The 9,499-nt window shown below is 43.4% G+C and overlaps 1 pseudogene; it reads right to left on the bottom strand.

Annotated features, from left to right (window-relative positions):
- Positions 1 to 676: 676 nt before the first annotated feature.
- Positions 677 to 9,499, bottom strand: part of LOC147088202 (NACHT, LRR and PYD domains-containing protein 3-like) — a 53,353-nt pseudogene continuing 44,530 nt past the window's right edge.

Genomic DNA, 9,499 nt, shown 5'->3' with positions numbered 1-9,499 from the left:
AATAATAAAAATGCAATAAAGTGATACACAACAGCATTTAATGTGGACCAGGTCAGAATGAAATCAATAGGGTTCAATACAGCAGCAGCAGATAATAAGACAACAGACCACATCTCATTCAAACACCAGCTGTTGCCCTCTCTCGCTCTCTCTACACACACACTCTCACAGCCTGCAGAGCGATGACTGCTGTGTTGGTAGATTAAAACCAAAAATACACTTTTCTGTATCTTATCTTTTCACTTTGTCGCCGACAGAAACAGGCTTTCTATGCTGCTGCTTGCCTTCTGAATTCATGTATCTCTCGCTCTCATTGACGTCTGTCTGTTTGCCAGTCACTCACACGGTCTCCCTCCCACCCACATTTAAATAAAATTTACAGTAACATAACACACACTCAGACAGACTGCAATTTGCAGACACACAGACACCCACGCACATACAGACACACACAGACAGTCTCTACATTTTGCAGAAACACACACTCACATCTCACATCCATTTTGAAAGGGGTGCAGCCTGGGAGCGGCTGAGACAGGTGAGCCTGTGGCTGGGCCTCTGACATCATAATGGGAGATGACGCAATCAGCTCGAACTGGAAACACTTAAATTAAAATCAAATCAACGGCCGGAAATGGTCACACAATGGGAGCAGTGACGTCATCAATAGGAATGTTCACACAATCACTCTCAGTCCGGGTCTTGTTCCCTGCAGCGCCCTTAGGAGTCTCTCTCCAGTTGAACTGAATTGATTCTCCCACAGCCTGACACAGATTAAAGATTAAACAGGAAATAAACAGATTGAACAACACTGTAAAAAACCGCGAGACTGGGGTTAATATTTCAATATTTCAATAATAATTACAGACAAAAATTACCCAGACTGGATCAAATTGATTTTTTTTATTACATTAAAAATTAACACAAACACTCACCGGATCCGTTCCAGACTCCTGCAGGCCAGTATGAGTCGGCGGATAGCGGGGACAGATCCATCTGTGAAGGAGTTTCCTCCCAGGGTCAGATCCGTCAGTGAGCGGTTTGTACTAAGAGCGGAGACGAGATCCTCGTCACAATCATCTGTGAGACCGGCTTCATCCAGCCTGGGTATCAGAGAGATAAATAACAGGTATCAGAGTAAATCCCCAGTGTTTATTAATAACACTATAACTGATACTAATGATAATGTTCAGTGTCAGGCATCCAGTTATTATAAACACAATCTCACACAGTCTGGTACTTACCCCAGTTTCTGTATTTTACAGTCCGGGTTCCTCAGAAACGCAGACACTAGTTTCACTCCTGAATCTCCCTGTTTATTATAACTCAGATTCAGATCCGTCAGTGAGTGCTTTGTACTGAGAGCGGAGGCGAGATCCTCGGCACAAGAATCAATGAGACCGACAGCCTGTAGACTAGGGATCAGAGAGAGAGAAATAAGACGGATCAGAGTAAATCCACAGAATCTATTAATAACATTATTACAGATACTAATAATAATGAACAGTTTCAGACACCAGTTATTATAAACACAATCTGACACAGTCTGGTACTTACTACAGCTTCTGTATTTTACAGTCCGGGTTCCTCAGAGCCGCAGACAGTAGTTTCACTCCTGCATCTTCCAGTTTATTGAAAGCCAGGGTCAGATCCGTCAGTGAGCGGTTTGTACTGAGAGCAGAGGCGAGATCCTCAGCACAAGAATCTGTGAGACCGACACCATCCAACCTGGGGATCAGAGAGAGAAATAACAGGAATCAGAGTAAATCCCCAGAGTTTATTAATAACACTGTTACTGATACTAATAATAATGTACAGTGTCAGACAACAAGTTAATATAAACACAATCTCACACAGTCTGGTACTTGCTCCAGTTTCTGTATTTTACAGTCCGGGTTCCTCAGAGCCATAAACATTGGCTTCACTCCTGAATCTCCCAGTTCATTGTGATTCAGTCTAAACACAAACAGAAACAAACTGAATCAACGCCCGGACCTGAAACATTTTTCACTCTCGGATATTATAGCAATCACTGAAAGTACTTCAGGGCATTAATCACTGGTTTCCCCCCGCGATTTCCCACCTGGGCGGGTCGGGTTGGGGCGGGGGGGGGGCGGCCGGGGAACGGATCGGGTGTCCCTCAGAACGGTCTCATTCCCTGATGATCAGAATTAACCTCCTGGCGCTCAGTGACCGGTCCTGTCATGTTTGGAGAAAGTTGTCTCATTTCTGCTGCTCCTTAAATCCCGGATTTTATGGGAATGAAGCGATGTTTTCAGAATTAAACGATAAAGTGGTGATTCCCTGTACTATATACTCTGTGCATTATATTAATCTGTTTATTATCTCGGGGTGAGTTATATTGTGAAAGACTATCTGCTGCTGTAAAATCCGGCCCCCAGCATTTTATATAACAAGGAGAATTTATGCTGAATTAAATACAGAAAATTATGGAAATACCCAGCAGGTCAGGCAGCACCTATAGAGAGTGAAACTGAGTAAATATTTCAGGACAAGGACGCCTCGTCAGAACTGGAATGAGTTACAGCTGTAACATATTTTTAAGCATGTGTAGGGGCAGGGAAAGTTGGGGGGAGCGGAGGAAAGAGCAAAAGGGAAGGTCTGTGATAGGGTGGAAGACAGGAGAGATTAAAAGACAAAAGGGATGATGGTGCAGGCAAAAGGAGATGGTAATGGGACAAGTTGAAAATCAAAAGATGAATCTACATGCGGTGTGAATGGCAATGGCAAAGTTATCAACAGCTGTCATTCGAGAGAAAAAAACCAAAAAGGAAAAACAATATTAAAAAAATAAAATAGTGGCCGAGGTTATAGTCTGAAATTGTTGAACTCGACGTTGAGTCCAGAAGGCTTTAAAGTGCCTCATTGAAAGGTGTGGTGCTGTTCCTCGATCTTATGTTTTACTTTGTTGGAAGAGTGTAAGAGGCCAAGAATGGAGAGATCAGAGTGGGAGTGGAGCAGAGAATTAAAGCAATAGCCGACCAGAAGCTCGGGGATCACACTTACGGACTGAGCAGAGGTGTTCCGCAAAGTGATCACCAATCTGCATATTTCTCCCCAAGGTAGAGGAGACCGCATCGTGAGCAGTGAATACAGAATACTAAATTGCAAGAAGTACAAGTAAATCACTGTCCTACCTGGAAGGAGTGTTTTGGGCACTGGACACTGGGAAGGGAGGAGGTAAAACAGCAGGTGTAGTACCTCCTGCGCTTGCACGGGAAGGTGCTGTGTGAAGGAGCAGGGGTGTTGGGGTGATTGAGGAGTGGACCTGGATGTCGTGGAGGGAGCGGTCCCTTCAGAATTTTGGAAGGGGGGCTGAGGGGAAGATATTTTTGGTGGTGGGAGCACGCTGGAGGTGGCGGAAATGGCGGAGGATGTTTCGTTGAATGCGGAGGCTGGTGGGGTGAAAGGTGTGGACAAGGGGAACCCTACCGTAGTTTTGGGAGGGAGGGGAAGGGGTGAGAGCAGAAGTGCGTGAAACAGAACGGACATGGTCAAGAGCCGTGTCAACCACGGTAGAGGAGAATCCTCGGTTGAGGAAAAAGGAAGACATGTCGGAAGCATTAGTATGGAATGTGGCATCATCAGAGCAGATGCGGCAGGGACAAAAAAAACTGGAAGAATGGACCAGCGTCCTTACAGGAAGCGAGTTGTTAGGAAGTGTATTCCAGGTAGCTCTGGGAGTCAGAGAGCTTATAGTGAATGTTTGTCAATAGCAGCAATAGAGTTTATTCAGTCCCGTTACAAGTTTTAAATGTCCCTGAGCTCCTAATTTATAGGGGAGGGGAGTTTCTCACTTTATTCCCCATTAAACTGGCTCTACATATAATTCAGGTGTAACTGGCCCGAAATTTTTTTGGGAATTTTCGGAAGTTCCCTCTCCGAGCGGAGCCTCACACAGGGGGTGGGTTATGGGGAATTCACAGGTTCACTGCCCCCGGTTTACTCAGGAGCCGCCCGCTGTGTGTGAGGCCCCACTGATGGCCGGTGTGTGTCTGTACTCTGGTTAGATTGGAACCTTTTCACCGGCAGGTTTAAGATCCTGAAAATCAATCTTTACTCAATGTTCAGGACTGTGAATAATTGTAAGCATTTAGTGCTGAAAGAATTCCCAATTCCCCAATCTTCCCAATCCAGGAAACTACCCCCTCGACAGGACACACTCTGCACGGTATTGGAGTAAATATCGAACTGTTAGTGATTTAAACTTGGGATTCACTCCTGTTTCTCGTTGAAATGGTGGATGTGGAAAAGATTATTAATTAATTTTAGCTTTACTGCCTGATTATATTTTATGTTTACATTCCGCTGTCCAGCTTTATTAAAAGTGATTTATTTTAATTAAATTATCAGACTCTCAGTGACCTTTATTTGCTGATCTAATAAAAAATATAAAATCCCTACTTGTTCAAAAGGATGCATTTTAGATTCTCCAGCCCTTAGGGAATTACTGGCCGATCCTCTTATTATTGGTCAAATTTGTATTGAATCTGCTTCTCTCTGGTTTAACTGAACTGTTTGTTTCCCTACATTACGGAGCAACAACACAATCACTGACTGTTCTACAATTCGCCCAACATTTAGAGACAAATAAACAGTTACCTCAACACCTGGCATTTGTGCAGTACGTGTCCCAGCCGTTGGAGTCCTTCACACTGAATGGAGCAGCCTCCTAGATCGAGTTATTTTATTGTATCACAGAGTCCAATGACGTGAGACAGGACTGCACAGTCAATCGGGGTCAATGGCAATCTTCTAAATGTAAGTGTTTCCACAGATCCCACTGTGGTCCGAGCCAGTGCTTTATTCTGAGACTCAAACAGGTAGTGGAATGTGTTTAGGAGGTTCCTTTTACCAGTTTCACTCACTGTGTTCCCAATCAATCCTTCATCCTTTTCCTTCACCCAGTCAATCGCTCGGCAGGTTGTTTGATGAAGAAATGGACCCAGAAACTCCTCCAGTGGCCGAGCTGCCTGTGGGGAGGAGAGACCAGCAACAAAACGGAGAAATATCTCAAATCGCCCATCTTCCTTGCTGTGGGCTTCATTGAGGAGTTTCAGGAGGTCCCCGGGATCTGGAGTCAGGAATTGTGTGAGTGCAGCTACAAACTCTTGGATGGTGAGGTGCGGGAATGTGTACACCACGTTCTGGACAGAATTATCTCTCTCCAAAAGTTCCATCATGAACCCAGACATGAACTGGGAAGGTTGTAGATTGTACTTAATCAAATCTCCATTTCTAAACACAATCTTGTTCTCGGAAACTCCTGTGAAGGCCATCTCACCAAGCTTCAGTAACACATCACGGGGGCTTTCAATCTCTCGGCCATGGTTTTTCAGAATGTTGTAAATATAGTAGGAATATATTTGGGTGATGGTCTTGGGAAGTCGCTGCTGATTCCTGTCTCTTTGTGTAAAGAACGGACCCAGTGACAGACCAAGTATCCAGCAATAGGAAGGATTGTAGCACATTGTGTACATGATCTCGTTCTCTTCCACGTGTTTGAATACAGCTGCTGCCACCGCCCGATCTTCAAAAAACTTGTTGAAATATTCCTTCCGCTCTTCACCAACAAATCCCAGGATTTCAGCCCAGACACTGATCTCAGCCTTTTCCAATAAATGTAATGCAGTGGGGCGGCTGGTCACTAGCACTGAACATCCTGGGAGCAGCTTATGCTGTATTAAACTGTACACAATGTCAGACACTTCACAGCAGTCTTCAGGATCTGTGCACGTGTGCTGCGGTTCTGTGCTTCTCCGATTGTCAGCAAAATCGATCCGGTCATTGCATTCATCCAAACCATCGAATATAATCAGCAATCCCTCTGGGTTCTTCCAGAGCTCTCCCAGAACTTTCCCGAAGTAAGGAGAGAAAAAGAGTATCAGATTCCTCAAGTTTATTCTACAGTTAATAGCGTTCAAATCCCGGAATTTAAAACTGAAAACAAATTGAAAGTGTGGGTATATTTTCCCAGTGGCCCAGTCATGAACAATCTTTCGTACCATTGTTGTTTATCCAATCCCTGGGACTCCGCTCACTGCTCCTGAACTCCCTGATTTTGATTCTCTCTGGGAAAAACAGCTCTGGAACAATTGATCATTTCGGATTTTTTCCAGCTCTCTCCGGAGGTGTTTCTTTCTCCACTCTTCATGGTCTCGGCCTCTTGCCAGCAGTTCATGTTCTACAAGTGTCCGATCGCGAACAGTAGAAATGACCGTTAGTTCAGCGTATCGATCAACCAGCTGGAAAACCTTAACCTTCTCCTTTATTAGGATAGTGTTCACTCTCAGTGTTTCAGTTTGTACCCGGAGTGTTTCCTTGTGTTTCTGTTGAACACCTTTAATTAGAACAGACAGAAAGTGGTCTCAATGTTAGTTGTATTGACAAAAAATAACTTCTCAATTCTATTTAATGTTCAGTAAAATATTGCACGGTTTAATTCACAGCTTCAATAGAGCTGCATGTAGAAATTAAATCTCAGTTAATGGAAACCTCATTTGAAAGTGAACAATGGCCGAGATAAGTTTCAAATCCTCACTTGATTCTTATATTCAAAGAACATGGAGATTTCTATGAAGGTGACTGTTGGTAAACCATTTAACTGGTGTAACTAGAGGGATTGATTTAATTTAAATCCAATTAATTAAACGGGATACTAGCATCTAAAATCGGGCAGAGGGTGTCCATAACTAACAATAAAAAATTTAATTAATTATATAGAATTGAGCAGGTGATGTGTTACTGTTGCGAGATGTGGGAGCCGGTGAAACCCATTGAGGGTCACGGTGATTACGTCTGTGACAAGTGTCTGCTGCTACAGGAACACCAGCTCCGTGTTGATTAGCTGGAGTCTGAACTTCAGACACTGTGACACATCAGGGAGCGGGAGAAGTACCTGGACTCTGTATATCAGGAGGTGGTCACACCTATGAAGTTAATTAATTCAGATGTAGCCCATGGTCAGGGAAAGGACGGTATGACTATGAGTGAGGCAGGTACGGGGATCCAGGACGTAGAGCTCGAGGAGACGCAGCCCTTGTTCTTGTCCAACAGGTTCGAGGTTCTTACTCCCTGTGGGGACAGAAGCAGGGACTGCAGGGAGGATGAGCAACCTGGCCACAACACCGTGGAACGGGGGGCCATTCAAGAGGGGGGAGTAAATAGAAATATTGTAGTGGTAGGGGATAGTATTATTAGGGGGATAGATAGAGTTCTCTGCAGCCGAGAGTGAGAGTCCTGAAGGCTGTGTTGCCTACCCGGTGCCAGGGTTAAGGACATCTCCTCTGGGCTGGAAAGAAACTTGCAGTGGGAGGGGGTGGATCCAGTTGTCGTGGTCCATGTTGGTACAAACGGCATAGATAGGACTAGGAAGCCGGTTCTGTTAAATGAGTATGAGCAGCTAGGGGTCAAATTAAAAAACAGAACCTCAAGGGTAATAATCTCTGTATTATTACCCGAGGCACGAGCGAATTTGGCTAGGACAAATAAAATTAGAGAGTTAAATGCGTGGTTCAAAGACTGGTGTGGGAGAAATGGGTTTTGCTTCCTGGGACACTGGCAACAGTGCTGGGGCAGGAGGGAGATGTTCCATTCCGACGGGCTTCACTTGGCCAGTGCTGGGACTAGAGTCCTGGCAGATCATATAACTAGGGCTTTAGAGAGGGCTTTAAACTAACTAGTGGGGGGAGGTTCCTAGAGAGCAAATAATAAAAATGGCAACAGAGAATGTCATAGACTTAGGTAGCAGTGGGGAAATTAAAAACCAGAGCGTGTCAGGAAGGGGCAGAAGGTATGGAGTAAAAGGTAAAGTAATAAAAAGGGCACAAGCAGGAACTAAGTGTCACAAAACATATTTGAAAGTTCTCTATCTGAAAGCATGTAGCATTCATAACAAAATAGACGAGTTAATGGCACAAATAACTATATATGGGTATGATCTTGTGGCCATTACAGAAACATGGCTGCAGGGTGAAAATGCCTGGGAATTATACATACCAGGTTATTTAACGAACAGGAAGGACAGGCAGGATGGCAGGGGAGGTGGGGTGGCTCTGTTAATAAAGGAAGGAATCACTGTAATACAGAGAAATGATATTGGGTCAAAAGATCAGGATAATGAAACAGTTTGGGTGGAGGTAAAGAATATTAAGGGGAAAAAAACAGTAGTGGGCGTAGTCTATAGGCCTCCGAACAGTTGCAACTCTGTTGGACGGAGTATCAATCAGCAAATAGTTGAGGCTTGTAATAAGGGAACATCTATAATCATGGGGGATTTTAACTGTCATATTAATTGGACAAATCAAATTGGGCAGGGCTGCCTTGAGGATGAGTTCATTGAGTGTATTAGGGATGGGATTCTTGAGCATTATGCAACTGAACCGACCATGGGGCAAGCAACCTTAGATCTGGTCCTGTGTAACGAGACAGGATTAATTAAAAATGTCCTAGTAAAGGATCCCATTGGAATGAGTGACAATAACATGGTTGAATTCCATATTCAATTAAAGGGTGAGAAGTTTGGATCTCAAACAAGCGTGCTAAGCTTGAATAAAGGAGACTATGAAAGTATGAGAGCGGAATTGAGTAGAGTGGATTGGGAAAATAGATCAAAGGGTAAGACGATACATGATCAGTGGTGTACATTTAACGAGTTATTTTACAACTTCCAAAAAATATCTATTCCACTGAGAAGAAAAGGGTGTAAAAGAAAAGACAGCCATCCATGGCTAAGTGAAGAAATTAAGGATAGTATTCGACTAAAAACAAGGACATATAAGGTAGCCAAATCTAGTGGGAGGATAGAGGATTGGAAAAAATTTAAAAGACAGCAAAGAATTAAAAAAAGATTGATTAAGAAAGGGAAGAAAAATTATGAAAGTCAATTAGCAAAAAATATAAAAACAGATGGTAAGAGTTTTTATAGTTATATAAAAAGAAAAAGGGTTGCAAAAGTAAATGTTGGACACTTAGAGGATGAGACTGGGAAATTAATGGTGGGAAATATGGAGATGGCAAAAACACTGAATGAATATTTTGTATCAGTCTTTACAGTAGAGGACAGGAAGAATATCCCAACACTGGACATACAGGGGGCGATAGGAGGGGAGGAGATAAACACGATCAAAATCACTAAGGAAGTGGTACTCGGTAAAATAATGGGATTCAAGGTGGATAAGTCACCTGGACCTGATGGCTTACATCCTAGGGTCTTGAGGGAAGTGGCGGTCGGGATTGTGGATGCATTGGTAATAATTTTCCAAAACTCCCTTGACTCAGCAAAGGTCCCGGCAGACTGGAAAACTGCTAATGTAACACCCTTATTTAAAAGGGCAGTAGACAGAAGGCTGGAAACTATAGGCCAGTTAACCTATCATCTGTGGAAGGTAAAATTTTGGAGTCCATTATTAAGGAGACATTAACAGGACATTTGGATAATCATAATTTAATAGGACAAAGTCAGCATGGTTTTATGAAG

Source organism: Somniosus microcephalus, unplaced genomic scaffold (genome assembly GCF_052327205.1).
Source record: "Somniosus microcephalus isolate GS21.2 unplaced genomic scaffold, FLI_Smic_1.0 unresolved_chr5, whole genome shotgun sequence".
In the NCBI taxonomy this organism is placed as follows: Eukaryota; Metazoa; Chordata; class Chondrichthyes; order Squaliformes; family Somniosidae; genus Somniosus; species Somniosus microcephalus.
This window is presented reverse-complemented; position numbering and strand designations above follow the sequence as displayed.